The sequence below is a fragment of the Lissotriton helveticus genome, chromosome 5_1 (assembly GCF_964261635.1).
Source record: "Lissotriton helveticus chromosome 5_1, aLisHel1.1, whole genome shotgun sequence".
NCBI lineage: Eukaryota > Metazoa > Chordata > Amphibia > Caudata > Salamandridae > Lissotriton > Lissotriton helveticus.
Genome location: NC_136065.1, coordinates 53,759,139 through 53,777,897, shown reverse-complemented (window position 1 = coordinate 53,777,897; position 18,759 = coordinate 53,759,139). Strand labels below are relative to the sequence as shown.

Below are 18,759 nucleotides of genomic sequence, written 5' to 3'. Positions count from 1 at the left end.
CGTCTCACAACGCACTGAACATATCAGAAGGTACACGTGAAAGCAAGAAAACGTGCTGCATACAATATAAATAAACAACCTGCAGCCACTCACTTATTAATCAATAAACACTGCAATATGTTCCTGGTATACAAAAATTACACTAGTTTGTCCTACTAAATATAGAACATAATAAGGAAACCATGAGAGCGGCATTGGCAATGCTGTTCCTCTGTTCCCTCCCCCAGTTGCGTTGCAGGGACAGGGGCACACTCGCATATATAGTACACAGCAGACTGGAGGCAGGCGGTTTAGGTAGAGGCTGGTCCGAGTCCTGAAACCCATTGAACATGTGATGTTACATGTGGACGGGGTGGGGGCAGTCCTGCTCTCTCCCTGGTGCATAAGTTATGCACTGTATCCACTACTATTTTTTCTCGTTTACCCTTCTTCGCAGGTTCTCTGCTAATATTCTCTCCCTCCTGCCTTCAACCCTCACACTGACGTTCCTTCTCTTATACCCGTCTCTGACGGAATGTCTAGTACTTTTGTGCGCTGACTCTTCTGCACTACCTCATGGTCTTTTAAACACTCCCCTACACGCTAGATCTGATTTTCTTTTGTACTTCTCACTGTTTATCCTCTGTTGCCGTCACACGCTCTCCTTTTCTTTCTCACACCTTCGGGTCTGCAATCTACTTGGAGGTTTTTTTATTCTCTTGACTTAATTCTCTTACACTCTTTCTCTCTCGCTCCAGCCTATAATTTCCCCTCTTGAATTTTCTCTATTTCACTCTCTTGTGGTCTTTCTTTCCTTTCTGTATTTTTGTTTCTTCCCCTCTTATCGTTCCTTCTTAGGTCTCATCTTTCTTCTTTCTTATTTTCTTTCTTCCCCGATGCTTCTTTCGTTCTCTTTCTTGTTCCTTCTTTCCTCTCTGCCTCACTATTGCTCTCTCTTTCTCTCTCTCTCCCACTCTTCCTCTCTCTCTCTCCCTCTCTCTCCCCCCCTCTCTCTCCCTCTCTCTCCCTCTCTCTCCCTCCCCCTCTCTCTCTCTCTCTCTCTCCCCCTCTCTCTCTCCCTTCATCTTTCTCTCTCTTTCCTCTATTCCTCTATATCATTTCCATATCTCCTTTCCTCTATAAGCACATACACGTTCAGGATAGTTACTCCATGACGGAGGGACACTATCTAAAAGGATAAATGAAGCAGCTCAAGGCTGTTAAGACACTCGTGTGTTCTTAATTTAAATGACAAAAGTGTTCCTTCTTTGGGGCTTCGCCAGACCCCTTGATATGTCGGCTTCCTTCCTTATCCTCACACCCCTTGAATTACTCTTTCTGGAGCCCAGTGAGTTTTGGTTGCTGTAAGTGGAGATCAGGATTGTGCTCCCACCAGAGTCTAATGATTTGGGGTCTTGAGAACATGTGGTTTACATCCAAAAGTACAAACGGTGCCAGTGCGTGGTCTCTGCCTAATATTTCGATGTATCTTTATTTCACCTTCGACCTTATTTTACAAGATCAAATGGCAGTAAAAAAAGAACGTCAGGCTTCAGCCAGGTTTGAACGGGGCCATCCAGACCCACAGCTTCGGTGCACCTGTGACTCAGTGTGCCTGCGTGTGAGATCACGTGCTTCGGTGCACCTGTGACTCAGTGTGCCCGCGTGTGTGATCACGTGCTTCGGTGCACCTGTGACTCAGTGTGCCCGCGTGTGTGATCACGTGCTTCGGTGCACCTGTGACTCACTGTGCCCGCGTGTGTGATCACGTGCTTCGGTGCACCTGTGACTCAGTGTGCCCGCGTGTGTGATCACGTGCTTCGGTGGCCTGTGACTCACTGTGCCTGCGTGTGTGATCACGTGCTTCGGTGCGCCTGTGACTCAGTGTGCCCGCGTGTGTGATCACGTGCTTCGGTGGCCTGTGACTCAGTGTGCCCGCGTGTGTGATCACGTGCTTCGGTGCACCTGTGACTCAGTGTGCCCGCGTGTGTGATCACGTGCTTCGGTGGCCTGTGACTCACTGTGCCCGCGTGTGTGATCACGTGCTTCGGTGGCCTGTGACTCAGTGCGCCTGCATGTGTGATCACGTGCTTCGGTGCGCCTGCGTGTGTGATCACGTGCTTCGGTGCGCCTGCGTGTGTGATCACGTGCTTCGGTGCACCTGTGTGCCTCTATGTATTAGTATGTGTCTCACAGGGTGCGTGTGTTTCTCAGTGCGTGCATGCATGCATGTGTGTCCGTTTGTAGTGCCGTTGCTATGTGTATCTGTTTGCGGGGGGTCAACCGGGTGTAAAAGACATTGTCATTTACGACGCCATTACTTGATTAATGCTTCACAAAGGGGGGAAAAAACTATACAATTTTCAATGCCAATAGCTCAAAACAATGTCATTGCGAGACCTATTGCGTTGTCAATGCTTGTTACAACATTTTCACAGCGTTTCCTTACAGGGCTAATATTAACCACACTCTGTTACCATTATTATTGCAGAGTTTGACTATGAGCCCCTCGACCCCTCCAGACCACGGGGCACATTTGAGCCTCATATAAGGTATGTGACTATATGTTCATGTTTGTTTTAGGTGTTGTATGTCGCGTGGTGTCTATGTTTATGTTAAATAGCACTATAATCACAATCTCCACTGGAGACATTGACCATATGTTGTTCCTCCTGCAAAGCAAGACAGAACACACGGTAGTTGACAAACTACATACACCACAGAGGAGCATAGATAGGAATCAGAATGACGCATAGATTTAGGATGCCTGCCAGGTGCTTGTTACTCTAACAATGTTCTGTTTTATCTCCTACAGATACTATGTACCAATGAGTAAAATTGTATGCATTAAACCAATAGTGCACGCACACTAGGTGTGGCACTTTAGATTTCACTAATTCTTCATTTACCTCACTTTTAGGTCACCTAGGAGTGGTACGCACAGGGCTGGCTCCTGTGTGGTCCTGAGGAAGAGCTTTGGGGAGGCTCGAAACATGTGGACTAATACTAGAGACGTCTAACTCAATACGGTGATGCTGTTTTCGTAATTACCCATTTTTAGGTCTCACCTGTCGATGCGCATGCGCATCGAGCAAGGCGAGAGTATTGGGACTTATCCGCTCTTTATCCACACTGCAAGGAATCGTGGCGATTCCTTGCAGTGCCCGTGACTTTTAAGCTCAATGCGCATGTGCATTGAGCTTAAAAGCGCGTGCACGTCCGTCTTTGTTTACCCGCTCCGCCCCCTCCCCGCCGTCTCGCATTTCCCCTGTCGCACTTCTCCTCCCCCCTCCCCTCTCTTCCCTCCGTCTTGTTTATCTTGTTTTCCTCTCCCCGCCTGTCTCTGCAGTCGCATGTATTCTTGTTTTCCTCTCCCCGCCGCCTCACTTTCTCCTCGCTCTCAACTCCGACACACACTCCCAGGATGATGCTGAATTTGAAAGTCCGGTTTTTATCTTGTTTTCCTCTCCCCGCCTGTCTCTGCAGTCGCATGTATTCTTGTTTTCCTCTCCCCGCCGCCTCACTTTCTCCTCGCTCTCAACTCCGACACACACTCCCAGGATGATGCTGAATTTGAAAGTCCGGTTTTTATCTTGTTTTCCTCTCCCCGCCTGTCTCTGCAGTCGCATGTATTCTTGTTTTCCTCTCCCCGCCGCCTCACTTTCTCCTCGCTCTCAACTCCGACACACACTCCCAGGATGATGCTGAATTTGAAAGACCGGTTTCTAGATGACACCCAGAAGATTGTTGCCAGCCTCGTTTAACCCATCACAATTTATTTGTGTTTAATACGTTTCTTCGGAACTTGGTTAGCTCATGCTTTATCAAAATGAATAGCGCTATCAGATTGTCTTATTTTATCATGCTCCATTACATAGCGCTTCATAGTGATTCATATAGCGCTTCCTATTAATGGCGAGGCGCCGAAGCGCGTTCGGAGGGCGAATAGCTTGATCAGATTGCCTTATTTGATCATCTTCAGTTACATAGCGCTTCGTAGTGCTTCATACAACTCTTCGCATCGAGGCACTGTAGCGCCTTCCATGGGCTGCTCCTCTTTTGAAATACACAATTGACTTTGCACATGCGAGGGATTACGTTGGGCGGCGGAAACATATTTAAGTGTCCCATCACAATTTATTTGTGTTTAATACGTTTCTTCGGAACTTGGTTAGCTCATGCTTTATCAAAATGAATAGCGCTATCAGATTGTCTTTTTTTAACATGCTCCATTACATAGCGCTTTACAGTGATTCATATAGAGCTTCCTATTACTGGCGAGGCGCCGAAGCGCGTTCGGAGGGCGAAGCGCGAAGCGCGTTTGGAGGGCGAATAGCTTGATCAGATTGCCTTATTTGATCATCTTCAGTTACATAGCGCTTCGTAGTGCTTCATACAACTCTTCGCATCGAGGCACTGTAGCGTCTTCCATGGGCTGCTCCTCTTTTGAAATACACTATTGACTTTGCACATGCGAGGGATTACGTTGGGCGGCGGAAACATATTTAAGTGTGCCTTCATCACTCTTGCCCTAATGCACTGCAGATGATTATGAAACAGAAGTACTCCTTACAGCGAAGCCATTCTTAATGCTTCTTCACAACATCGAGCCTCGAGCCCTCACTTTTGTGTCTAAATGCGAAATATTCCAGAGCGCAGAGAGCCTAGAAGAGCTCAGATGCTCTTTTTAATTGAGAGTTACAACAAGGAGGTCCTCACCTCACTCTGCATTTGCTGCACTTTCTCGTAGTGCATTTACGGGATTGTAGCATGTTTAGACATATTTGATTGTGTGTGGTGAAAACACTGCTTTTCACCCATTAAAAGTTGCATGGAATGGCCCACGCATTCTTTTTGCAGCTATATAAGTTGGTCAAACACACTGTCCCGGCATTAGTGCTCTCTCCTCCCCCCCCCCTCTCTGTTGGTGTCTCCTTGAATCTGTGTGCCACACCATTTGTTGTCTGAGCCTCGGCATCAAAGGGTCCGCTCCCCCGCCCCATCAGGACCCACCCCCCTCCCTCGGTGTCACCTCTCATTTGCAATGCAATCGCGGGCCGCGGCACTCGTGCTTTAGCTGTAAACATCTCAAGTTACAGCTCGGTGCCGCGATTGCATTCAAATGCTTGTTTCATGTACTTCCTTTCATGTTCCTATTCTTTTTCCCCTTCAGGCAACTTTTCCCTTTCTTCTTTCTTCACCTCTCGTCATCATCTTCCTTCCCTCGTAGTTCATTCCTTTTCTCCCCTTTCCTTCCCTTCTGAGTTGTCGCTTCTTCTCCCATCCTTTCCCTCTGCTTATGAATATCTAAGCTCTTCTTTCCCTCTCTCTCATTTTCCTGTTCCCCTGTGACCTTTCTCTTCGTCCTTCTTCTTCAAGATCATTTCTCCTTTCTTTTCCCCTTAATTCTGCTGTCCTTCTGAACCCCTTCGTCTTTCCACTCGCTCTCTTCCTATTGTCTTTCCTTTAGCTCTTTTCTCTTTCCTGTCTCTCTCTCGCTCCTTTCATCGCTCTTTCTTTTCTATACTCAGCAGCATTCCACCGGGGGCTGCTGCATCCCCCACATCTCTGCTGAGAATGCCAAGCAGACAAAGCTCGCCGTGTCTCTAAATATTAAACCACAAAATGTTTACCACACATTTTGGACCAGAAACAAAATACCTCTTTCTAAATATCTCTAGTTTTTTTTTTCAGACCGGGCTCCCATCCCTGTAATGCCAGTCACGGATTGGCTCTGGGTTACCCCGACCCTACATGCCTTCGGCGCTGCCCTCTTTTAAGCCTTGTTTTTTTCATGGCGTGTGATTTATTTTACAACTTGGCAGGGAATGTTTGCATCTGTACACTGCTTAAATCACATGTAATACATTTTTGCTAACACGAGCAATTGAAATTCGCATGCGGTTATAGAGTGTTATTTTTGTTGCTAACATGAACAATTAAAATTTCCATGCGGTTATACAGTGTAATTTTTGTTTGAAAAGTAGGGTACATATTTTTGTTTAGTTGATTGTGTGTGGTGAAAACGCAGCTTTTCACCCATTAAAAGTTGCGTGGAATGGCCCACGCGTTCTTCTCGCAGCTATATAAGTCGGTCAAACACAAACCCTGAGCACACCAACAAGAAAACAATGTACTTTAACACTAGAATGTTTGTTGAGCGGATGATTTTCCTTCATAAATTGTCATATGCAAAACCATGAGTTAACACAACTGTATAACTTAATAGGAAAACTATAACTCGGATTTCAAACTCATTTGCTCCTTTTGCCAGGGGTGTAGCTTGGTCTGTAAAAATTGGGGAGAGTGGGAGGGGATCAGCTTCACATTTCCCAACAATCACATTGGCATGCCTTTCTCCTTATTGCCGTTGCGCGTCGTTATTTTCCTTGCACCTTGCTTCTTTCAATTTTTATGTTTTTTTTTTAAACAAGCACGGCACAATTTCATTTTAGCAGCCGCGCACCTTCAGTTTCTTTTTTTCCAGCATTGCAGCTTGCTCCTCATTGTGTCCCGTGTCATTCCGCTCCAGCATCCATGCTTGTGGTTCCCTGATCTTTTGTGTGTCTCACTGTTTCTTGGGTCACTTTATATCACTGTCACAGCATTATTGCTCTCTCTTCCCCCCCCCCCCCTCTCTCTGTTGGTGTCTACTTGAATCTGTGTGTCTGAGTCTTAGTGTATGTGTCTTCCTGTGTGTTGGACAGGCCACATGAAGGGCCGCTCTCCCCCGGCCCAACCAGGCCCGAGCCCAGCCACGCAAGTACCACACACCACCATTGCACGTCCACCGTCCCCGCAGGGACCCCTACACTCGAACCTGTTGACCGCGTAGGCCGACCCACTACCGGCCTGCGCGCCCATCCTGGGCGCCATCTTGGACACTCCACCACGAGGCCGCCTGGCCCCCGATCGACCTCAACCCTGGGCCTGGCCAGGCCTCAGACATTCCGGCACCAACATCCACCCAGGAGGTGAGCGGGCTACTTGGTCAGTCAATGGGAGCAAGAGGTGTCGATGGCTCTCCCCCGCCAAGTGCCGCTCGCCCATCGCCTCCCCGGGCGCTGGCTCCACCCCCCTGCTGGGTGTCTGGACTCCCTCATCCCGGACCTCCCGACCTCCAAGTGCGAGGGTCCGGACATCAAAGCACACCAGCCCTATAACTGGGGCAGCTCCAGAGCAGGACGGGAGTTGTATCTTGGAGTCGAGAGACGCAAAGAAGAACTCATCCTTGACGGACTACTGGCGCTGCCGTAGCTCTGTCTTGTGCACCCTCGTCTTGCCTGCTGGCGCTGCCGCGGCTTTGGGAACCACCCTATCCTTCATTGTCGTCGGGACCTGCTGGCGTGGCCGCGGACCGTTTGTAACCACCACCTTCATCGGGACCTGCTGGCTCTGCCGCGGACCGTCGTCTTCCTTCATCCATCTCGGGACCTGCTGGCTCAGCCGCGGCCCGTTCATCTACACCACCGAGCTCGAGGATTGAGAGCTATTTCCATCTTTTTGGTAACAAGACTGTCCCGCTACCCTTTTCCCAAACAGAGACCAGAATAGAGGGGACCCCTGAGTCCAGACCTCCTTGTACCATTCTACCGTACTTGAAGAATTGCCTATAAAGTATCGTTGAACTTTATCCTTGTGTGGTGTCCGTCTGTGGGGGGGGGAAGTTACTTGTCTGTACGATTCACTGGAGACGGATCTCCCCGGAGACCTCTCCCCTTATCCTCGGCCGACCCTCCCGGTCCGTCTAACATTGGTGGCCAGCGGCGCGATCCGAATCACCGCATAAACCGTACAGAGAGTAGCTCACCCCACGGCGAATCACGATGTCAACTAAAGACAGCGGATCAACGGAGAAATTCCAGATGGAGAAATTGGATGAGTACAGCCATCGTGAACTTAAACAGTTCTGTATCGAATTAGGTATCGCTACCACCGGACTAAATACCAAAGATGACTTTAAGCAGGCCCTAGAATCTTGGGCAGAAACCGGGGCTGCCGGAACCCCCGATCAAAACATCGCAGCACAAACCCCCATGGCCCCTGAAGAGCGAAGAACGGGTCTCTCGCCAGACGAGATCCAGGAACGAGAAAGAACCCGACTACACGAGCTGGAAATGGCCCGGCTCAAAATGGACGTTGAACTGAAGTTGGCCGAACAGAAAATCAACTTAGAGCACCTGCGTCTCCGAGAAGAAAGAGAGGAGAAACAGAGACAAAGGGAGCTCGAGGAAAAGAAACTGGCATATGAACATGAGCGGAAACTAGCTGAAATCGACCTACGCAAACAGAATAAAGAAGCAGGGGTGTCCGAGCAACCCCACACTCCAGGGGCAACAGAGAAGAAGGTACACATCCCCAAGGATGTCGTTCGAGAATACTTCCGAGAGGACGACATCCAGCAATGGTTTAAGGCCTATGAAATCGCTATGACTGCACACCGGATCGATAGAAGCGATTGGGGGGCCGGTCTGTGGGGGAGATTCCTCAATGAGGGCCGCGACGCCCTGCTGCAACTCCCGGACCACCAGATGACCTCCTATGACCATATGAAAGCTGCACTCCTCACCCGCTATGGCCTCACACCCGAGATGTACCGTCAGAGGTTCCGAGACTGCACCCGCATCCCGGGTACAACTTGGGTGGACTATGTCAATTACTTTAGCCGAGCCTTCGAGGGCTGGATCAAAGGAAGCAAGGTCACAACCTACGAACAACTGTTCAATCTTATGGTATGGGAGCATCTGTCGAACAATTGCTTCATTGAACTTCGCCAGCACCTCCTCGACAGCAAGTTAACGGATCCCCGGCAGCTCGCAGCCGAAGCTGACCGGTGGGAGATCACCAGAGTGGGTCGAAATGGGTCCTACGAACAGAACCGGAACAACAATGGTCAGCACCGTCCCCGAGGAGGAGGCCAAGGACGCGGAAGAAGCAACGCTCCGGTCACCCCCACTACCAGCACCACCCCCCCGGCCAACCGGGGCAGCACCCCAGCGCGACCGGGATATCGAGCCAATGGTACCTGCCATCGATGCCAACGAGTCGGACACTATGCAAACGACCCAAACTGCCCCCAGTACTAGAGCCCAAGACCCCGCCAAGTAGCCGCTGCTGCTCTGGGGGAGGGACAGATCTCAGAGGAACAAGAAGAATATGAACAGGAACACCAAGAATGGGAGCCAGCCGCCATGGCTCTCGCCTGCCTAGGGGGGAGAGACATGGTCCCGCGGGTCCCCCTACCCGCTAATACCCAGAAGTACAGCCAATGGGTGGGCATCAATGGACGCCGGGCTGAAGCCCTTCGTGACACTGGGGCCAGTGTAACAGCCGTCCGCTGTCACCTGGTGACCCCCGAACAATACTTACCCAACATTCTCTGCCCTGTACGTTCAGCCGATAACTCAGAAAGTCTGTGTCGGATGGCCTGCGTCCCCTTCGAATGGGGAGGGGTCTCCGGCATGTTGAAGGTGACGGTCCGAGATGATGCCCCCGTAGACTGCCTCCTGGGTAATGACCTGGAAAGCTCTCCATGGGCAGCAGTCGAACGAAAAGAGCACCTGGGGATGTTGGGCGTCCCGGACTGGGCGTGCGTCACCACCCGGTCCATGACCGCCCGTGCCAACCCCCGCCCAGAGGAACCCGAATGGCCGGCGCCACCGCCTCCGGTCGCCCCCGCCGAAACCACCGACCGTGACGTCCCCCCCGAACCAGCTCAACCTCCAGACCTCGCTAACCCCGACCAGTGGCCTCAAGAGGGGGGGCCCACGCAAGAACAATTTCGCCAAGAACAAAAGACCTGTCCCTCCCTCGAGGGACTCCGCCAGCAAGCGCTAGCCCAAAGCGCAGGGGATACCTCCGGAACTCACTGGGTCTACTGGGACAATGATCTGCTGTACAGTGAGCAAAGAATCGCGGAGCTGGGGGCCAGCCGAGTCCTAGTGGTACCCCTCCGTTTTAGAGACTTTCTGCTAAACCTGGCCCACGATGTCCCCCTGGCAGGACACCTGGGTCAAGACAAAACCTATAGCCGCCTGGTGACCCACTTCTTCTGGCCCAAAATGAGGGACAATGTACACCAGCATTGCCGATCTTGCCCCACGTGCCAAGCCAGTGGAAAGAGCGGCCGCAAACTGAAAGCCCCCCTGCAACCTTTTCCCGTGGTCACCACCCCGTTCGAGAGGGTCGGAATCGATATCGTAGGGCCCCTGGACCCGCGCACAAAACAAGGCCATCGATTCATCCTGGTGCTAGTGGACCACGCCACCCGCTACCCGGAGGCTGTTCCCCTGCGGACTGTGACAGCCCCGGTAGTCGGCCGGGCTCTGATGGGGATCTTCTCCCGGGTGGGCTTCCCCCGGGAGGTCGTCAGTGACAGAGGCACGAACTTTATTTCGAAATATATGAAGTCTCTCTGGCAACAGTGCGGGGTTACCTACCGGTTCACGACCCCCTATCACCCTCAAGGAAACGGACTCGTTGAGCGGTTCAACCGCACGCTCAAAGGGATGATCGGGGGGTTGGAAGAGCCCCTCCGTCGCCAGTGGGATGTGCTGCTGCCGTGCCTCCTCTTCGCCTATCGAGAGGTTCCCCAGAAGTCCCTGGGCTTCAGCCCATTTGAACTGCTATATGGACACCCCGTGCGGGGGCCGCTCAGCCTAGTCAAGGAAGGCTGGGAGATGCCCCCTCTAAAGAACCCACCAGATGTTTTCCGCTACCTCCTAACCCTCCGCAACCAGACCCGGCGATTCCGAGAACTAGCAAAAGCCCACCTAGAGGCCAGTCAAGAGGACATGAAAAGGTGGTATGACCGGAATGCCTCCTCCATCGAATTTGAACCTGGGCAACAGGTATGGGTGATGTCCCCCACCGAACCCTGCGCCCTACAAGACAAGTGGACAGGGCCCTTCAAAGTGGTCGAGCGCAAGGGTCCGGCTACCTATCTCATCGACTTGGAATCTTCCCGGAACCCCCTCCGGGTCCTCCACGCTAACAGACTGAAACCGCACTTTGTACGGACAGAACTCAGCCTCCTGATGGCCACAGACAATGGGGCTGAAGAGGACTCCGAGCCCCTCCCTGACCTTCTACGAACTCGGGAGAAAGACGGCTCCGTAGATGGGGTCCGACTCTCAGAGGCCCTCACCCGAGAGCAACGCCAGGAGTGCCGAGTTCTCCTGTCACAATTCGCCAGCCTGTTCTCCCTCACCCCAGGTGTCACTTCCTGGTGTACGCACGATGTGGACACGGGGGACAGCCCCCCTATCCGCCACCGGGCCTACCGCGTGCCAGATCGGGTACGGGCCTGCATCCAGGAAGAAGTAGCCAAAATGCTCACGCTCGGGGTCATCGAGCCCTCAGACAGCCCCTGGGCCAGCCCTGTAGTACAGGTCCCCAAAGCAGCTGCCCCCGGCACCCCACCAGAACTCCGGTTCTGCGTCGACTACCGGGGCTTGAATGCGGTCACCAGGACAGACGCACATCCCATCCCCCGGGCAGATGAACTAATCGACCGCATGGGAGCTGCCCGCTACCTCAGTATCTTCGACCTGACGGCGGGCTACTGGCAAATCGGCCTCACACCCCGGGCACAAGAACGTTCTGCCTTTTCCACTCCCGATGGCCATTACCATTTCACAGTCATGCCCTTCGGCATGAAGAATGCCCCAGCAACATTCCAACGGCTCGTCAATCAGGTCCTGGCGGGGCTCGAAGGATTCAGCGCCGCCTACCTAGACGACATCGCTGTATACAGCAACCATTGGTCCGAGCACCTCCACCACCTCCGAGCAGTGCTGCAAGCCCTTCAGCGAGCTGGCCTCACGATCAAGGCCAGCAAGTGTCAAATTGGGCAAGGGTCTGTAACCTACCTCGGGCACCAGGTGGGAAGCGGCCTGGTGGCCCCTCTGCAGCTAAAAATTGCCGCCATCCAGTCCTGGCAGCCCCCCATCACCCAGACCGAGGTACGAGCCTTCCTGGGCCTCACGGGCTATTACCGAAGGTTCGTGAAAGACTATGGTACTATCGTGAGGCCCCTCACAGAACTCACGTCAAAAAATCAGCCCCAGAAAGTCAACTGGACCCCAGAGTGTCAAGCTGCATTTGAACAATTGAAAGCCGCCATGTGCTCCGCCCCTGTGCTCCAGGCCCCCGACTACAGCCGGGAGTTCATCGTCCAGACGGATGCCTCCGACCATGGCATTGGGGCAGTCCTGTCTCAAGTGAACACCGAAGGCCGTGATCAACCGGTGGCCTTCATCAGCCGGCGACTCCTACCACGGGAACAACGCTGGAGCACCATAGAGAGGGAGGCCTTCGCGGTGGTGTGGGCCCTCAAGAAGCTCCGGCCCTACCTTTTTGGCACACACTTTCGGGTACAGACCGACCACCGACCCCTGCAGTGGCTGATGCAGATGCGGGGGGAAAACCCGAAGTTACTACGCTGGTCCATCTCCCTACAAGGGATGGACTTCACAGTTGAACACCGGCCTGGGTCAGATCACGCCAACGCAGATGGCCTGTCCCGGTTCTTCCGCCTCGACGAGAAGAGTCCCCAAGAGGATGGGTAACTCTCCCCGCCTTCAGCTGGGGGGGACGCATGTTGGACAGGCCACATGAAGGGCCGCTCTCCCCGGGCCCAACCAGGCCCGAGCCCAGCCACGCAAGTACCACACACCACCATTGCACGTCCACCGTCCCCGCAGGGACCCCTACACTCGAACCTGTTGACCGCGTAGGCCGACCCACTACCGGCCTGCGCGCCCATCCTGGGCGCCATCTTGGACACTCCACCACGAGGCCGCCTGGCCCCCGATCGACCTCAACCCTGGGTTGGCCAGGCCTCAGACATTCCGGCACCAACATCCACCCAGGAGGTGAGCGGGCTACTTGGTCAGTCAATGGGAGCAAGAGGTGTCGATGGCTCTCCCCCGCCAAGTGCCGCTCGCCCATCGCCTCCCCGGGCGCTGGCTCCACCCCCCTGCTGGGTGTCTGGACTCCCTCATCCCGGACCTCCCGACCTCCAAGTGCGAGGGTCCGGACATCAAAGCACACCAGCCCTATAACTGGGGCAGCTCCAGAGCAGGACGGGAGTTGTATCTTGGAGTCGAGAGACGCAAAGAAGAACTCATCCTTGACGGACTACTGGCGCTGCCGTAGCTCTGTCTTGTGCACCCTCGTCTTGCCTGCTGGCGCTGCCGCGGCTTTGGGAACCACCCTATCCTTCATTGTCGTCGGGACCTGCTGGCGTGGCCGCGGACCGTTTGTAACCACCACCTTCATCGGGACCTGCTGGCTCTGCCGCGGACCGTCGTCTTCCTTCATCCATCTCGGGACCTGCTGGCTCAGCCGCGGCCCGTTCATCTACACCACCGAGCTCGAGGATTGAGAGCTATTTCCATCTTTTTGGTAACAAGACTGTCCCGCTACCCTTTTCCCAAACAGAGACCAGAATAGAGGGGACCCCTGAGTCCAGACCTCCTTGTACCATTCTACCGTACTTGAAGAATTGCCTATAAAGTATCGTTGAACTTTATCCTTGTGTGGTGTCCGTCTGTGGGGGGGGGGAAGTTACTTGTCTGTACGATTCACTGGAGACGGATCTCCCCGGAGACCTCTCCCCTTATCCTCGGCCGACCCTCCCGGTCCGTCTAACACTGTGCCAATGGCTCCCTGTCTCACTGTTGGTGTCTCAGTATTAATGTGTCCTACTCCATGTTGATATCGCCTACTCTGTGTCTCCCTATCTTCATATCAGTGTCTCCCTCTCCTATTACAGTTGGTGTCTTCCTATCTTAGTGTGTCCCTGTCTTCTTGTCTCAGTGTCCATATGTCCTTGTCTAGGTCTCCCTGCTCCAATGTCTGCTCTCGGTATCTCATCGTCTCAGAGTCTGTACCTTCCCTCTCTTTGCCAGTGTCTCCTTATCTCAATTTTTCCCTGTCTCAGCGTTGTTTTCTCCGTCTCAATGTTTTCTCCCTATCTCTATGTTGGTGTCTCCCTCTCTGTGCTGTTTTTCCCTGCCTCAGTGTCCGTGTCTCCCTGTCTTAATGTTGGTGTCTCCTTCTCTGTGTATTAGCGTCTCTCTGTCTCAATGTCAATGTCACCCTCAGTGTCTGTCTCCTTCGCTCTGTCAGTGTGTCTCTCTCTGTTTTCCCTTTGTGTTATTTTCTCCCTCTCTTTCTCAATGTCTCCCTGTTTCAGTGTTTGTGTCTCAGTGTCCGTGTCTCCCTGGCTCACTCAGCGCAACCACAGCATCACTCAGCGCAACCACAGCATCACTCAGCGCAACCACAGCATCACTCAGCGCAACCACAGCATCACTCAGCGCAAGCACAGCATCACTCAGCGCAAGCACTGCATCACTCAACGCAACCACAGCATCACTCAACGCAACCACAGCATCACTCAGCGCAACCACAGTATCACTCCGCACCACCACAGCATCACTGGTTCAAATATGTTCTTTCAATCTTTCAAGCTGTTTTCAAGCTTTCAAGCTTTATTACAAATCACAAAAAGATGTTAATATTTCACTTCTGTTCTTGGATTTTCGTCACAATAAAAAACACTGAACATAATCTTCACAAAAGTTATTTACAAAAGTTTAAGCTATTGACATTACAAATTAAATAAATTATTTAAGTATTAATTATGTAAAAAATTAAAAGCCATTGTATTTGTAATATCAATACATCTAAGTCACGTAAATACAAAACATGTAGCATTACAAATGCTATAGGTGTCACATTTGCGAAAGTTATAACTATTGGCATTGTAAATGATAAAGCTATTAATTTAGCTATTTTAAAAAACAACATAAAATAAAAAAAAATGTAATTTATAAGACCAATAGCTCAAACTTTCCTAATGCGAGACCTATTGCATTTCCAATGCTTGTTAAACATACCGACTAGGAGCCAGAATAAAATATTTTGCCCACTAGTTAGGTATTTTAAAAAAAATATTTTCCCACTCCACAACACTGCGCTATACATTTTCTCACATAAGTGCTGCTACGTAATTTTGCAAGTCGCAGCAGGCCTCAATCGCAGCGGATTGAGAGGACCCTATGATGAAGCAGGTCACCGAGGGGAAACCCTGGCGAGTGAGGGGACTCAAGGAAGCAATTCTTCTTTCTTGATCTGTAGACTTTCCCACTCCACTTGAGCGGGAAGTCTCATCACCCATAGCTAGGTTCTAATTCCGTTTTTTGTGTTCTCATTACTGAGTAAGTAGGGTGAACCTAGACTATAAACGTCTCCCCCCCCCCTCTTTTTTTGAGTGTCACGGTGACTAGGGACCATGCCCCGGGCTAATCTCCACCACGCATGACTGCAGTCCATGCACGGTGGTTTATGTACACATGGAGCTGGCAATGCACAAAAACTTCAGCTACAGAAACAAGCTGTGCTATAGGCCCCCGCTGCATATAATGTACCAGTCCACAAATTTAAACCGCCCATCACCAACTGGTAGGCATGGCATAACTGCAGAGACGTGCCAGACACCGCTGGCCACCGTAGGACTTTAGTTTAGTCCACTGTGGGTCCCAACAAGCTAAAGACTATGACCGGTCCGTGACATCTCACAATGACAATTAGATATGTGATGATATGAACAAAGGGCTTCCCAGCAGAGTTCCCGACGTCTCTGTCCAAGGTATGCCTGCTCAGGACCATAAACGTTTGAACAAAGTACACAACAGAGCCTTGTCCTGTCTGGTACTTACTGACAGTCTGGTCTGCCTGTTGTGATGCAGGGCCTGAAGCACTTCCTGGAGGTGGACATGGTGATCCTCCCAGGTGGAGCGGAGTACAGCTGTCATCGAGATAAGCTGCACTGACCTCTGGAAGGTGGCGTGGGCACTCTTCAACCCAAAGGGCATCACCTTAAACTGAAAGTGGCCATCAGACCTAGAAAACAGACCACTCCTTGACTCCTGGTGTGAGGGATATCGGCCAATAACCTGATGTCAGGTCAAAGGTCCTCCGATATTTGGCTGTCCCAAACTTATCAATGAGCTCATCAGCTCTTGGTATGAGGTGGGCATCAGTCTTCATGACTCCATGGATACTGAACCTCATCTCAGATCCCCCCCCCTCCCCCGTCTAAGGCTCGGGCACCAGTACCACTGGGCTGGTCCATGGACTACTGGAGGGGTCAACCACCCCCAACTCCAGCTTCTTAGCAACCTCAGCTTTGATGCTGGCCTTTACCTGGTCAGACAACCCACATATCTTGCTTTGACAGGTGAGCTGTCTCCGGTGACCACATCATGGTACTCCATGTTACACCATGTTGTCAGAACTGGGGTCAAAGTCCAGGAAACTGCCTCAGCACGGACGGCAGTCCCTTGGTTGATGCTCTGTTTGGGTGGAGGCGAGCAGTACTCTTTCCACACTTCCATCCTGGGCATTAGAGGTTAAGAGGTCAGGGAGAGGTTCGCTCTCTTTTCCCGTCCCTGCATTCAATTCATTTTTTGACATTTATTGTGTACCCAGCTATCTAGAAGGGGGCGTCCCGGCGCCGTCACCATCTGCATGGTGAGATCTACCCTGTCATGGTGCAACTTGAGCATTTCACATGGATGACCCTTTGAGGAGTCCTGGGGGTACCCAAGTCCACCAAGTACAGGACTTCCCCCTTTTTTTCTATGATGGGATATGGCCCAGTCCACTTGTCATGCAGTGCCCTGGGTGCCACAGGCTCCAAAGCCCACACCAACTGTCCTGGCCGGCATTCAACCACAGAGGACGTCTGCTCATCCCGGTGCTTCAGAAGCGCCTGACTGGCCTCTAAATCCTGAATCTCCTTCTGCATGTCCTCAGCCATCCTGGAGCGTAGGCCAAGCACGTGTCCTGCTTGGAATCCTTGAGGAGTCTCTTCCAAACCTCCTTATCCAAGCTTAGTGGACATCATACAGGGCGTCAAACAACAACTCAAAGGGACCAACGTCAACTCTTTTTTGGAGAACCTCCCTGTAAGCGAATAACCATCATGGGAGAAGGGCCTCCGATCCCCCTCCCGCGTTTCTCAGTCACCCCAGGATCATGCCCTTCAAGGTCTCATCTCACGTGGTTTGCAGACAGACAGACATGGAATGTTTGCCTCCATCAGAGCACCTCCGTAGAGAGCCGGACCCTGGTGAACACTCCAAGGAGGGCTCTAGCCACTGAGGGGGCAGGGACGGTCAAAGGGGAATAGCTCCAGGGTATCTGGTGGCATGGTCCACTACCACCAAGATCTATTCCCAACGCTGGGTCTAGGGGGCGAACAGTGTCACTCCCACTCGCTCAAAGGGAGCCCCCGCCACAGGTCGTGCTATCAGGGGAGTCTTTGGTTCTCCCTTCCTAGCCACTGGCTTGGAAGGTCACACAGGAGCAATAAAACTAAGACAACTGGGGCCACAACATATTGAAGCCTCACTTCTCTCTCTCTCTTCCTACCTCCTGCCCCCTTCATTCACCACGACATATTGAAGCAGCCCCTCTTCTCTTTTCCATCCCATCCCACTGCCCCCCCAGTTTCAGCCCACCTTCTCCTTTTATTCACCACAACACTCTGAAGCAGCCTCTTAGAAGTCCGTAGCTATTTACACATCACCAATGGATACCGGGCTGAGTCAACAGCAGCAGCAGACCGAGGGCAAAATGTCTTGTGGGACAACCCCTAAGAAACTATCAGTGACCTGCAGGATGTGGGAGACATGCAGTGTGGAGGCCACGCCCACGTGGACAACCCAACGAATCTACCAGTGACGTCCGCAGTGTGACCAAACACTCAACTAGAGCATGGACCCTCGGAGAGGGGCACTGAGCACAGACCTCCACTGACACATGGAGGCCACCTCCTCGTGTGGACACCCCAAAGAAACTACCAGTGACCTCCGCAGTGTGACCAAACACTCAACTAGAGCATGGACCCTCGGAGAGGGGCATTCAGCACAGACCTCCACGGTTTGTTCACTCGCCAGCTTTAGGGATAAAACAGGGAGGGGCAGCCTTTGGGCGTGATATCCTGCGCACATTTGGGAACAAGGGATAACAAGGTTGCAGAACAGTCGCAAGAAATAATACAGATATTTAGACAGGGGGGGGGCCTTAGAACGAGGGGCTGGGAGACAGCAGCTTCCCTATATTCCTTGTGAGATTGAGAACAACCTTTTAATACTGGCCACAACTAAATATATCCAGTACAAAAGTCAACTCCAAGGTCTCTGAAAAACCAAAAACTTCCAGAGCTGGAGAAAATAAAATAAAATAAAAAATACCTTCACTGCCTTCAATGAAGCCTACACTTGACAGGAGCAGCGATTCTTGTTCTAAGGGCTCAGACACAGGACCTGTACCCCACACAGGACCTGTACCCCACACAGGACCTGTACCCCACACAGGACCTGTACCCCACACAGGACCTGTACCCCACACAGGACCTGTACCCCACACAGGACCTGTACCCCACACAGGCCGGCGCCTCCACAGCATGAACCCCGGTCAACAGGCCCACATTGAACACTTGGTGCGCCCATGTCAATAATATGCGATTACTGAGCCGCTTGGCATACGAGGCCCACATACCCCCCTGCCCCCATAGCAGCCGATGCCACCACTGTGCCCCTTGGACGCTTCACTTGCAGCAGAACATCCCCCAGGTCCCTAGGACAGGACGGACCCCGCTCGCTCCCGGTCCTGAGCCGACATGCATCTCAGAACAGTCCTAGGATATTACGGACCACAATCTCCTGGCGTGTCTGGCATACATAAGCCCCAAGATATGATATG

At 52.1% G+C, this 18,759-nt stretch overlaps 1 protein-coding gene across 1 annotated transcript in view; it reads right to left on the bottom strand.

Moving 5' to 3' along the window:
- GNL1 (G protein nucleolar 1 (putative)) overlaps positions 1 to 18,759 on the bottom strand; it is a 176,334-nt gene that overhangs the window by 81,840 nt on the left and 75,735 nt on the right. The window lies entirely within an intron of this gene.